Source organism: Citrus clementina, unplaced genomic scaffold (genome assembly GCF_000493195.1).
Source record: "Citrus clementina cultivar Clemenules unplaced genomic scaffold, Citrus_clementina_v1.0 scaffold_5, whole genome shotgun sequence".
Taxonomy (NCBI): Eukaryota; Viridiplantae; Streptophyta; class Magnoliopsida; order Sapindales; family Rutaceae; genus Citrus; species Citrus x clementina.
In genome coordinates this window covers 30,348,910-30,362,040 of record NW_006262201.1, presented here as the reverse complement: position 1 = coordinate 30,362,040, position 13,131 = coordinate 30,348,910, and the positions used below count along the sequence as shown (strand labels likewise).

Sequence of the window (13,131 nt, the reverse complement as noted above, 5' to 3'; positions counted from 1 at the left end):
CGAACTTAAAGCTTCTTGTATGTTGCTAGATGAAGGCCTTTCTATGCACGATGTTATTCGCGATGTTGCGATATCAATTGCATCTGCAGAAAAAAATGTGTTTACGGCGACAGGTGAGCTGTTTGATGGTTGCATGGAATGGTCAGCCGAAAATGCGGTAAAACTTTACACTTCAATCGTCTCACGTGATATCAAGACTAATGTGCTTCCAGCTGATCGAGTACTACTGGAATGTCCTCAGCTAAAACTTTTTTCTGTACGTGCTGATCATCAGGAATCTTCATTATTAACAATTCCAAACAACTTTTTCGAGAGGATGATACAGGTTAGAGTTATAAACTTGACTTACATGAATCTACTGCCACTGCCTTCATCACTTGGTCTCCTATCAAACCTTAGAACATTGAGTTTGTGTTATTGCAAATTGCTAGATATAAGTGTTACAGGAGAGTTGAAGAAACTAGAAATCCTTTGCTTAAGAGGTAGTGATATTCAGCAGTTGCCTGTAGAATTAGGTCAGTTGACTTGGCTGAAGTTGCTTGATTTGAGAGATTGTAGCAAACTAGAAGTTATTCCACCAAATATATTGTCAAATTTATCCCATTTAGAAGATCTAAATATAGGTGATAATAGCTTTGATAAATGGGATGTGGAGGTGGACGGGGTCAAGAATGCTAGCCTTGATGAGTTGAAGCATTTGACCTCTTTAGAACTACAAATAAGAGATGTCAACGGTCTCCCGAGAGGCTTGTTCTTCGAGAAGCTGGAGAGGTACAGAATACTTATTGGAGATTCCTGGAATTGGAAGTACAACATTTGCAATAGAGATTTCAGAATCGAGCTGAATTCCAAGATTTCCTTGAAGGATGGGCTGATCGTGTAACTGCAGGGAATTGAACATCTTGGATTGTATGGACTGCAAGAGCAAGATGTCCATAATTTTGTTAATGAACTAGTCAAAGTGGGCTCTTCACAACTCAAGCATCTCTGGATCGAAGGTTGCCACGACGCCCTTAATCCGGCAGAGTCAAAGGTATGATCAATTTAGCAAATTATAGTTATTATGAAATTCATTTTGTTAATTTATACGTATGCTAAAACTAGAAACTTCTAGTGTATCAAAGTTAATTTTGAAAAGTCGTCAAATATCATATTTATACTCATTTTCAAAGTAAACAATTTAGCAAAAATCATTAATGCTTGCAATTAAATAATATTTTAATCTTTTAGCTTCAGAGTTACATCCGTAAAAAAAAAAACATAATAGCTTTATATTGTATGTGCTTTATCCTTGTAATATTATTCTTCTTCTCTTACTTTCAATAACATTCACAATATTCATATGAAAAATGTGAAATTAACCGTCTTATATTTTCAATAATCTTACAATGCTCATATTTAGAGAATATTCACTATTTATCTAATCTAAATCGGTAACAAGTTTAATTCTTCATATTTTTGTTTAAATTAACCCAGATAAATTTTTGATTAAAAAAATTCTCGATTATGGAATCTTACATATCAAATTTAGATCTAGTCCTAAACTAAGCTTTGCAAATGCACATTACGCTCACAATTAAGTTTATACGCTAAACTCATAACACCTTCAATGTCAACAGAGACAAGAGGAATCGTTAAATGATATTCAGTCAAACCAAATCATTTTGGAGGACAATGTCAGTATTTCTAATGCACTATTCATTGAGAAGGTCAGTTATTGTTAAGCCGGTATAGTCTTATTAATTCTCTATGACTTTTGTATTTTTGTTCTTTGTTATTCTTGTCTGTTAGCAAATATTCAAGAGTAACTAATAATTTGAAAACTGTCATTTTTTTACTAATAAATAGATTCACATTCATAACTTGTCATTTTTATTTAATGTGTCGTCAGAATACATGTAAAATTAGCAAGGAATAATTTGAAAACTTGAATGGTGCTTGTTTGTATGAAAGACTGAAGAGAACTATAACAAGAGAAACAGATTAATAATTTTATTGATTTGTCCATCTGTAGAAATGATTATTACTTGTAATTAACAAGAAGTTAATTTTTTAATCGAATAGGTTGCGTTACCAAAGTTGGAGAACTTGGAGTTGCGTTCAATTAATGTTGAGAGGATTTGGCAAAACCAAGTTTCAGCCATATCTTGTGGTGTTCAGAATTTAATGCACTTGACCTTATACAGATGTAGGAATTTAAGATGTCTATTTTCGTCTTCTATAGTTAGCAATGACATCTTTGTTCGACTCCAACACCTTGACATATTGGGATGCCCTGTCTTGGAAGAGATAATAATTGTGGACCAAGAAAAAAGGAATAATAATATTGTAATGTTTCCCCACACTACAAGAAATCTGAATTTTTAAGATAATTTTTTTAATGACATTTGTAGATTTTGTCATAAAATAATACTTATTGTGACGATCTTTAAAAATCGTAGCAAATAATCTCATCCTAGCTCATGTTATATTTTGTAACGAATAATATTTATTTTATGACACAATAATTGGTCACTTAATCAATTTTTTTGCGACAAATATAAAATTAGCCGCAAAAGGACATCCTTTTTTAGCACAAAAAATTCCCTCCAAAATTGATCATTTTTTGACAAATATATCATCTTTTATGACAAAAAATATGGTAGCGAAATGTAATTATAAGCGACATAATTATTTCGTAACTAAAAGAGGGATGTAAAATGGATAAAACTATTTGTGACAAAAAATATTAGTCTCCAAACCTAATATGGTTTTGATTAATTTTTAAGACCCTATTTTTTTTGTCACAGATAATTACCTATTGTGACAAAACTAAAAAATAATAGTTTAAAATTTTTTCTTGAGTAATTTTGTATTTTATGACTTTTTTTTTTTCAGAGACACATTATTTAGTATTTGATTCATATTTTTTTGACGAACTTTACAACATTGACCAAATAAAAAAAATCAATATTTTTAAATTATATTATATTTTGTGACCAACAAATTTTTTATATGTATTTTATTAAATAATTGATAAGATAAATTATCAATAATTTTATTAAATATCGAGAAAAAGGTATTTAACTAATAGGTATTTTATTAAATAATACCTTTTTCTTGAAATTTAATTACGCACATTATTTTTTATTATTTAGCTTCATACAAATTTTGTTTAACTATGTTAGATTAATAAAAATTAAAATAATAGCCTTAAAATAATTAACTAGGATTATTAAAAAATGATAATAGACTTTTTTTAAACCAATAATAACAAAGTTATTATAGCTTCTTTTTTATTTTTAAAAGAATCCTATAATAGTTAATTATGTTGGATTTATAAAAAGAATACATATTTTATTGGATAAAAATTAAAATAAAAGAATAACTAAACGTAAATAGAACAGAAGTTTCTCTAATGAAATCGTGAAATACAAATTAATCCCCTCCCACTCATTCCCTGACCAATTTTGTTGTCATCCAAATAGAACCATTTAATTCCCTCCCACTCTCTCCCAGGCCACTTCACTTTAATTGGTTTTTTATTAAAAAACTATCCATCTTTATCTTTTGTAATCCTTTCCAATTTGTGCGTGTGTGTGTGAATGATGATAACAAAACAAAAACGCATGGCTATGGAGGCCACCTCACTTTGCCGCCGCCCAAAAGCACGCCACCCTCACCAGTCCACTCATGCATGCCAAAATCAGCCACTCAGCAAAATTCACTCTCATCTCTCATTCTACTTCGAAATTGTGAGTATATATAAACTCAGCCAATTTAATTTTGATTAGTTTAGTTGTGATTGGATTATGTGAAATTCATATTTTTGTGTTTGGTAAAATTAGGATTGAAATTTTTACATCTATTATTTGAATATTTTTATGCTTATCAGGTGCTTGATAAAATTCCTAAGAGAATCTAGTTAAAAAAATAAAAATAAATAAAATATATGTAAATAAATGAAGGAATTTGAAGCAAAGTTTAGTAGGTTTTGAGAAACTTTTACAAAATTAGGATATTAAGATGAATTTATTTTTCAATTTGGGCAGTGGGTTTGGGTGTGATGATATCAGATTTTTTTTTTTCCTAATATTCTTTCATAAGAACATTCGAAAATGGGATCTTTCAATTTTTTGTTCACTTCAACTTGGTATGTAATTAATCATCTTTCTTTATTTTTTAAAGAAAATTATAGCTATTATTAATATAATAAAAAGAGTTAATAAATTATTCGAGTCCAACCGATATAATAATAAGTTAAGCTACAAAATTTTGATTATAAAACACATGTGTTTCTTGGAAGGACGATTTTGAAGCTTGGGTTGCTAAAGTTTGCTTAAAATATTGTTGGATTTGCTAGGAAGTGTATATGAAGTGACTAAATAAAGGTCAAAAAGCATTTTTTTCCCCAAGTGGTTGTATGTTTAGTAAAAAATAATATGCTTATCTTCTTTTGTACTGGGATAACAAAAAAGTATGAAGAGTTTCCTCGATTACTTTGTTTCATAAAATGTATTGGAGTGAGGAAAAAGGTTGAAGTAGTCTCAATGCAAAATCTAAATGTGCAAGCTATCTCATTTTTCGTTTTTGACTTAATCTTTTATTTCTTTCAACTTTATATTTATTGTACTGTAAACGTTGATTCATTGATTGCTTAATAATTTAATTTAGTTCAAGTTTGACACCAACTGTTTAATCGATTAAGTTCAGAGCTTTGGATGTAAAATTTGTGTAAGTGAATCGAGGTTGATTATATGCTTGTAATCTTTGATTAGATTGTTAATTTGAAGTAATAATGAAAGCAAGTATGTGCTTGTAATCTCCTGTCTTTCATTTATAATTTTTTTCCATTTTTTTATTGGATGAAAGAATTGATTGCGGATATGTTTCATTGAGAAATTTAATTAATTTTGCATTCTTACCTAAATATTTTTATTTATAGCTATTTGCCTTGCTATTTACTATTCTTTCATGCATTGGCAATAAGATTTTCTTTTAGAAGATTATTCTCCTACACCAATTAAGTGTTTTCTCAAGTTTTTATTTTTATTAATATTATTTTTTAATCATGTAAAGCCAAATGATAGATAGAGAAAAATGATGTATCAATAATAGATGATCAAATTGTGAAATACTTTTGGAAAAATCTTTAATTTTATAAAGATCGAAAATGACAGGTACCTTTAAAGTCATCATCTACTACAACATTGTCTTATAGCACAACAAGGATCAAAAGTTAAAATCAAGGAAGAAGATAGCAAATTTAAGGAAGTTGAAGCATTCATGAAACAACAACCTGTTGTTTACTTAATTATGCTTCTGTGCAATGTTACTTTTATTTTTCTTCTACGATGTAATCTTATTTTTAGACTATTGATTTTATACCTTTTAGATTTTAGATTTCTTTGTGATGAATTATATTTATGTTAATAATATTTTTCACTTCAAAGTTCTTTTGTCATTAAATTTTGAATTCTATGACTACATATTGTTATTAAAATTTATGTGAGACTATAAAAATTGTCCTTAAAATAAATTTGAGACTATATTAATTACCAATTGTATTTGTAAAAATTGTCAAATGATAACTACTTGAGACGATTGTGTAACGCCGCGATATGTAAATTTCAACAACAGAAAAATAGCGTTGGTAATTGTATCATTGAACCTCTGAAATAACGATTTTTAGTAATTATCGAGATTATATTTACATACTCTAGAGACAAATATTATAGTCATTTTAAATCACCTATTGAGACTAATATTTTAGTCACTATAAATCACCTATTGAGACAAATATTATAGTCATTATAAATTACATATTGTGACAAATATGAAGCGTCATTGATTACATTTTTTAATCTCTAATTTGACCATTTTGAACATTATTTGTGACAATTTTAACTTAATTTTAAGACAATTATTTTTGTCACAAAACATATTTTTAACATGACGAAAATAATTTTGGTCCCTAAAACCTTTTAAGACGGTCTTCCCACGACTAACGTGTGACGGTTTATTTATCATCATAGAAAATATAAGGTGACTAATTTGTTATCTTCAATGACTAATTTTTTTTATAATAAAATATCATTTTTCTTGTAGTGCCAGTTACAATATTTAAAGATGTATGATCTTAAAAAACTTACAAGCTTCTGCACAGGAGATGTAAACATCATTAAATTTCCATCATTGAAAAAGTTATGGATATCTAGATGTCCTGAATTCATGGTGAGACATAAAAAAACTACGGGCGACTTGATAAAAAAGGTACGTACAAGAATTTTATATTTAACTTTTCAATTCTCATAGAGCTTAAAGTTCTATTGCTATTGTCTTCATGACTTGGTTACTTTTTACTAACAAAAAGTTATCATTTTCTGAAAAGTTAAAATTTATTGAATAAGTATTTTTACTAGCTAGTGGTAGTTAATTTCAAATTTATTCTCTTCTATTTTGTTAAATTTCTTTAAAATAAATATATCAACTAATCTCTGAATCTCGCAAATTTTTCTTTATTTTGGTTGTGATTAATCACCCAGTTATTCCCCAACTTGGAAGAATTGAGAGCTGATGCGAAGCACATAGCAACAAATAACAGTCTATTTCCAGAAGACTTGATTTGCAAACTTAAATGTCTTGAAGCCGAGTTTGGTGCTGAGTCGCCTACTATTTTCTCACTTGATGATTTCCTACAGAGATTTCCCGCCATGAAAGTTCTTCGTATAGGAGGAGGGCGTCATGCTCAGGAGGCAAAACAAAAGGCTGAAAATGGGATGGAGGTAATCATAAGAGAAGTAAACAAGTGTTTTGATCTCAAGCACTTCTTGAAACAAGGAAACTTTGAAAAGTCAGCAACCAAAGCCAACTTTTCAACAGCTGGCATGCAAGCTTTGGAGAAAATACAAAACGTGTTGAAATAATTGGCCAAAGTTGGCACCGGCCCTTAGAAATTGAAACCAAATAAGTTGGTGAAGCATGTGACAGTTTGACAAATTCACAACTACCTTGACAAATTGGCAAATTGTTGGTGAGCGTTGAATTTGTAATAGTGCAAAATACTTCCTATAAATAGAGGGAGATTTTCATTTGTTTAGTATCCCAAAATTGTTAAGCTTATAAGTTTCTAAGCTTTTGAGAGAAGTGAGAGAAGTGTGTCTGGGAAATTTATCTTTCCTGCAGAGTGTGAGAGTACTGGGTATATTTGGGTTTCTGGGAAGTGAGATTCGTTACTCAAATATTGTACTCTATTAATTGTTAAATAAACAATTATTCTTTCTTGCCTCCGTGGATGTAGGTTTAATTACCGAACCACGTAAATTATTGTGTCCTTTATTTTTCTGTAATTATTTGGTGCGCTTGATTCTGCATTCCGCGCACAACAAGTGGTATCAGAGCCGACGGTTCGTACTTGGGGGATACGGTATTGTTCACGTATACAATATTGTTCACGTATACGGTACTATTCACATACGGTACTGTTCATGAATACGACACGGTTCGTACTTGGGGGATACGGTACTGTTCACGAATACGGTGGAGACGGCCATTTGTACTTGGGAGACAGTCTATTGTAAGTAGTGTGTATTTTTGCATGTCTAAGAAAGTTCTGTTAACAAAGGCGATAAGAGTCTAAGGATTCTGGTTTTTAATTGGGACCGAGTTCCCGTCCAGTTTTCTGGGAACGTTCCTGGTGCATTTATTCACGCGAAATTAACATCATAGAGGCTGTTTTTCAAGTGGAAATAGTTCGTTGAGAAAATAGTAGAAGGTGAAACTTCCAGAATTGGGGAGAGATCTACCGAGACTATTTCAGGAGACACTTCAGGTGGGAGGCGAGATTTGTCAAATCGCTATTCAGCACCTGTTATAGGAGGCCAGAAGATCGATGTTGAAAAGTTTGATGGGAAAATCAACTTCGGCATGTGGAGGCGCGAAGTTATGGATGCCCTTATTCAAATCGATCTCGATGTTGTTCTGAAAAATAAAAGACACTTGTATGATGAAGAAATTTGGGATCGTATGAATGAAAAAGCTTGTGGTCAGATCAGATCTTGTTTGACCAAGGAGGTGAAATACTTGGTGAAAGATGAGGAGTGTGCGGTGACTTTGTGGCGTACATTGGAGGAGAAGTACCTGGTGAAAAGTCCTGAAAATCGCCTTCATGCAATGAGCCAAGTATATGGTTTTCGAATGAAGCCTGGGGTGTCAATGCACAATCATGTTTCAAGATTTGAAAAGTTACTTGCTGATTTGAAGAATCTTGATGAAGATATTAAGGATGAAGTCAAGGCTATGATTCTGTTACACTCACTACCAGAGGAATATAGCCATTTTGTGACTACTTTGATATATGGGAAGAGTGTGACCGTCTTTAAAGATGTTTGCACAACATTGACTAGCTTAGAGATTCGGAATAATGATAAAAATTCTGAACGAGCATCGTCTGAAGCTTTGGTGAGCAGAGATTGGGTGATGGAGAAACAGAAGAAGCGTGGTGGAAAGAATTCTCGATCCAAATCGAGAAGCAGAAATATAGCTCGAGATGAGTGTGCCTTTTGTCATGAAAAGGGTCATTGGAGGAAAGATTGTCCAAAGGCTCAAAAGAGAGATGGGAAGAAACCAGCAGCAGCAAACATGGCACGGAAAGATGACGGCTCTGATTATTCACTAAGTATTACTCCTGCAGCATACGTGGCTAGTTCGAGCGAGTGGATACTTGATACTGGAGCAACCTATCATTTGTGTCCTATTAAGGAATGGTTTACGGATTTTCGTAATCTGAAATCCGGTGCAGTAGTGATGGGGAATGATAAACCTTGTCGCACAATGGGGATATGAACAATTCGGCTCAAAATGTTTGATGGAATGGTCAGAGAACTCAAAGAGGTTAGATTTGTTCCAGCGTTAAAGAAAAATCTAATTTTTGTGGGTGCTTTGGAAGCTAAAGGCTACAAGGTTACCATTGAAGATGGTATAATGAAGTTTACACATGGGGCTATGGTGATTCTGCAAGGGGTTCGGCGTCACAATCTGTACTATTTGAAGGGAGGTACAACTGATGAAGCAAATGTTGTTGAGGCGCACAGTGACACCACCAAGCTATGGCATGTACGACTGGGACATGCTGGAGAGAAGTCTTTGCAAACTCTGATGAGGCATGGACTCTTAAAAGGTACCAAAACCTGTAAATTTAATTTCTGTGAGCATTGTGTAGTAGGCAAGAAAACAAGGGTCAAGTTTGGTACAGCTAATCACGATACTCGTGAAATCCTTGAATATGTTCATAGTGATGTATGGGGACCAACCAAGACTGCATCAATTGGTGGAAGCCATTATTTTGTTACATTTGTTGATGATTTCTCTAGACGTGTGTGGGTGTACACCATGCAAGCAAAGGATGAGGTTCTAGAGATTTTCGTGAAATGGAAGAAATTAGTGGAGACTCAAACTGGCAGAAAGATCAAAGTATTACGATCTGATAATGGGGGTGAATATACTTCTGATCCATTCTTGCAAGTATGCCAGAACGAGGGTATTAAAAGACATTTCACGGTGAGACATACTCCGCAACAGAACGGTGTGGCTGAGCGTATGAATCGTACTTTACTAGAGAAGGTACGATGTATGTTATCTAATGCTGGTTTAGATAAAAAGTTTTGGGCTGAAGCTATGAGCTACGCAAGTCACTTGGTAAACCGGTTGCCTTCTGCTGCAATTGGAGGTAAAACTCCTATGGAAATGTGGTCTGGAAAGTATGCACAAGACTATGATTCCCTTCGTGTATTCGGGTGTCCAGCTTATTATCATGTCAAAGATGGTAAACTGGATCCTCGTGCTAGAAAAGCTATTTTTACTAGCTAGTGGTAGTTAATTTCAAATTTAATCTCTTCTATTTTGTTAAATTTCTTTAAAATAAATATATCAACTAATCTCTGAATCTAGCAAATTTTTCTTTATTTTGGTTGTGATTAATCACCCAGTTATTCCCCAACTTGGAAGAATTGAGAGCTGATGCGAAGCACATAGCAACAAATAACAGTCTATTTCCAGAAGACTTGATTTGCAAACTTAAATGTCTTGAAGCCGAGTTTGGTGCTGAGTCGCCTACTATTTTCTCACTTGATGATTTCCTACAGAGATTTCACGCCATGAAAGTTCTTCCTATAGGAGGAGGGCGTCATGCTCAGGAGGCAAAAGAAAAGGCTGAAAATGGGATGGAGGTAATCATAAGAGAAGTAAACAAGTGTTTTGATCTCAAGCACTTCTTGAAACAAGGAAACTTTGAAAAGTCAGCAACCAAAGCCAACTTTTCAACAGCTGGCATGCAAGCTTTGGAGAAAATACAAAACGTGTTGAAATAATTGGCCAAAGTTGGCACCGGCCCTTAGAAATTGAAACCAAATAAGTTGGTGAAGCATGTGACAGTTTGACAAATTCACAACTACCTTGACAAATTGGCAAATTGTTGGTGAGCGTTGAATTTGTAATAGTGCAAAATACTTCCTATAAATAGAGGGAGATTTTCATTTGTTTAGTATCCCAAAATTGTTAAGCTTATAAGTTTCTAAGCTTTTGAGAGAAGTGAGAGAAGTGTGTCTGGGAAATTTATCTTTCCTGCAGAGTGTGAGAGTACTGGGTATATTTGGGTTTCTGGGAAGTGAGATTCGTTACTCAAATATTGTACTCTATTAATTGTTAAATAAACAATTATTCTTTCTTGCCTCTGTGGATGTAGGTTTAATTACCGAACCACGTAAATTCTTGTGTCCTTTATTTTTCTGTAATTATTTGGTGCGCTTGATTCCGCATTCCACGCACAACAGGATCTGCCATTATGGATAATTTGGAACAGCTGAACATATCCGAGTGTAGTCATTGCTGATGAATTTCTCCACTTCAAACTTTGCATTAGTCGCAGTGGTCATTGCTGATGAAGACGACGACGATGCCTCTACCATCCTTTTTATCTCAAATGATCAGTTTCTTCAACAACTATTTACACTTAAAAAACAGCCTCTATGATGTTTATTTCCGTGAATAAATGCACCAGGAAAGTTCCTAGGAGACTGGATGGGAACTCGATCCCAATTAAAAACCAGAATCCTTCGACTCTTATCGTCTTTGTTGACAGAACTTTCCTAGATATGCAAAAATACACACTACTTACAATAGACTGTCTCCTAAGTATAAATGGTCGTCTCCACCGTATTTGTGAACAGTACCGTATATGGGAATAGTACCGTATACATGAACAATACTGTATACGTGAATAGTACCGTATCCCCAAAGTACTAACCGTCGGCTCTAATACCACTTGTTGTGGAAACGCGGGTTGAGCAATTACTAATACTGTAACTTTTGGAGAAATATAAATGTTGTGTTAAACAAATGTAAAGAAAAATAAGACACAATAATTTACGTGGTTCGGCGTAATACCTACGGCCACGAGCAAAAAACTAGAAGATAATTTTACTAACAAATGGGAATTTACAAAAGTTGGAAAAACTCACAAAACCCACAACCCCCATACACCCAAATGGAACCTCACTAGAACACTCAAGTGGAAGCTCTCACAAATTCTCTCACAGAACTCACTTGCAATTGCTCTCTACTTCTCTCAAATTCGGGATGCTTACAATTGCAAAATGCTTCTCTATTTATAAAGTGCATTCTGCTCCAAGTTGGGTTCAATTGGTCAAAACGTTGAGCTGGATCTTGTATTGCATGCACAAGTTTTTCAACACCTAACTTTGTCTTTTGAAATTAGCAAGCCGACCATCTTTGTTTTTTTGAATTTGGCAAACCCACCAACTTTGCCTTTTGAAATTGGAAAGTAAGTCTTTGACTTTTCAACAACCTCTTTAACTGCTTGAATTTGGTTAGTATCCTAATTAGGAATGTAATTTTATTATTAGGGTATTAATGTGTATTTATACGGTAAAATTTTAGATTAATGATGTTTTATGGAGTAATGGGGTTTAATACATATTTTGGTGTTCAAAGTTTTTTAGAATAATAATTTGGCACTCCATATTCCAATGAATATACATGAGTTGTGTAAAAAGACGCTTCCCCTCTACTACACTGGCATGATGCTAACGGTCAATTACCGGTCTTGGACATTTCTAACATAGTTACATGTGACAAAGGGTCATGCTTCAGCAAGTGATCTCCACCGTTTGGATTTCTGTTCTCTAATCCGACGGACAACGGTTAACCGGCCATAAAACTAAGATGATTAATTAATTCCAAAAGACATAGACGGGTCACTTATTAGTTTTTAATCTCATCCTTATTCTCCGTTCTCTGCCATAACAAAAAGTTAACAAGAATACGACAAAATTTTATTATCCAGAGTTGAATCACTCCTCCATTATTGAGATCATTTTTAATATCAGCCTTTCTTTGCATTCATTTCCAGTCAACTTAAAAAATAAAAGAGTAATAAGCCCAGGGAAAAGATGAATAAGAAAGCAAACCATCGGTAAAGGCTCCGTTTTTCACTTATTATACTTCAAAATATCTACCATATCTACCTGGTTTATTTATCATCACTTAGAAATTTTCATTAAAGTAACAAAGGGTCATGGTTTCAGCAAGTGATCTCCACCGTTTGGATTTCTGTTCCCTAATCCGACGGACAACGGTTAGCCGGCCATAAAACTAAGATGATTAATTAATTCCAAAAGACAGAGGGGTCACTTTTAGTTTTTAATCTCATCCTTATTCTCCGTTCTCTACCACAACAAAAAGTTAAAAAGAATACAACAAAACTTTGTTTTTCAGAGTTGAGTCACTCCTCCATTATTGAGATCATTTTTTAATATCAGTCTTTCTTTGCATTCATTTCCAGACAACAAAACAAACCCTTCCTTAGTATTTTCATCCTTTGATCAGAAACACACTTTGCTTCTGTTTATTGTGTTCATTGTTGTTTTTGTATTCAGCTTTTGCCATCAACTCTTTCGAATTTGGCCTCTGTTTGTTGTAATCTTCAGTCTTGTTATCTGGTTTTGCTTTGTTCTTTGTCTAGTCTCTGTTTTATTCTGTATCTACTCTTTCTATTGTCTTCTTACTCTGCCCCATCTTGTTGTAGTCACTTGTGTTTAATCACTTAGTTTGCTTCATAACTGGGTCAATTATTTT

The 13,131-nt window shown here is 33.2% G+C and overlaps 1 pseudogene; it reads left to right on the top strand.

Moving 5' to 3' along the window:
* Positions 1 to 883, top strand: part of LOC18043144 — a 2,214-nt pseudogene extending 1,331 nt beyond the window's left edge.
* Positions 884 to 13,131: the final 12,248 nt, after the last annotated feature.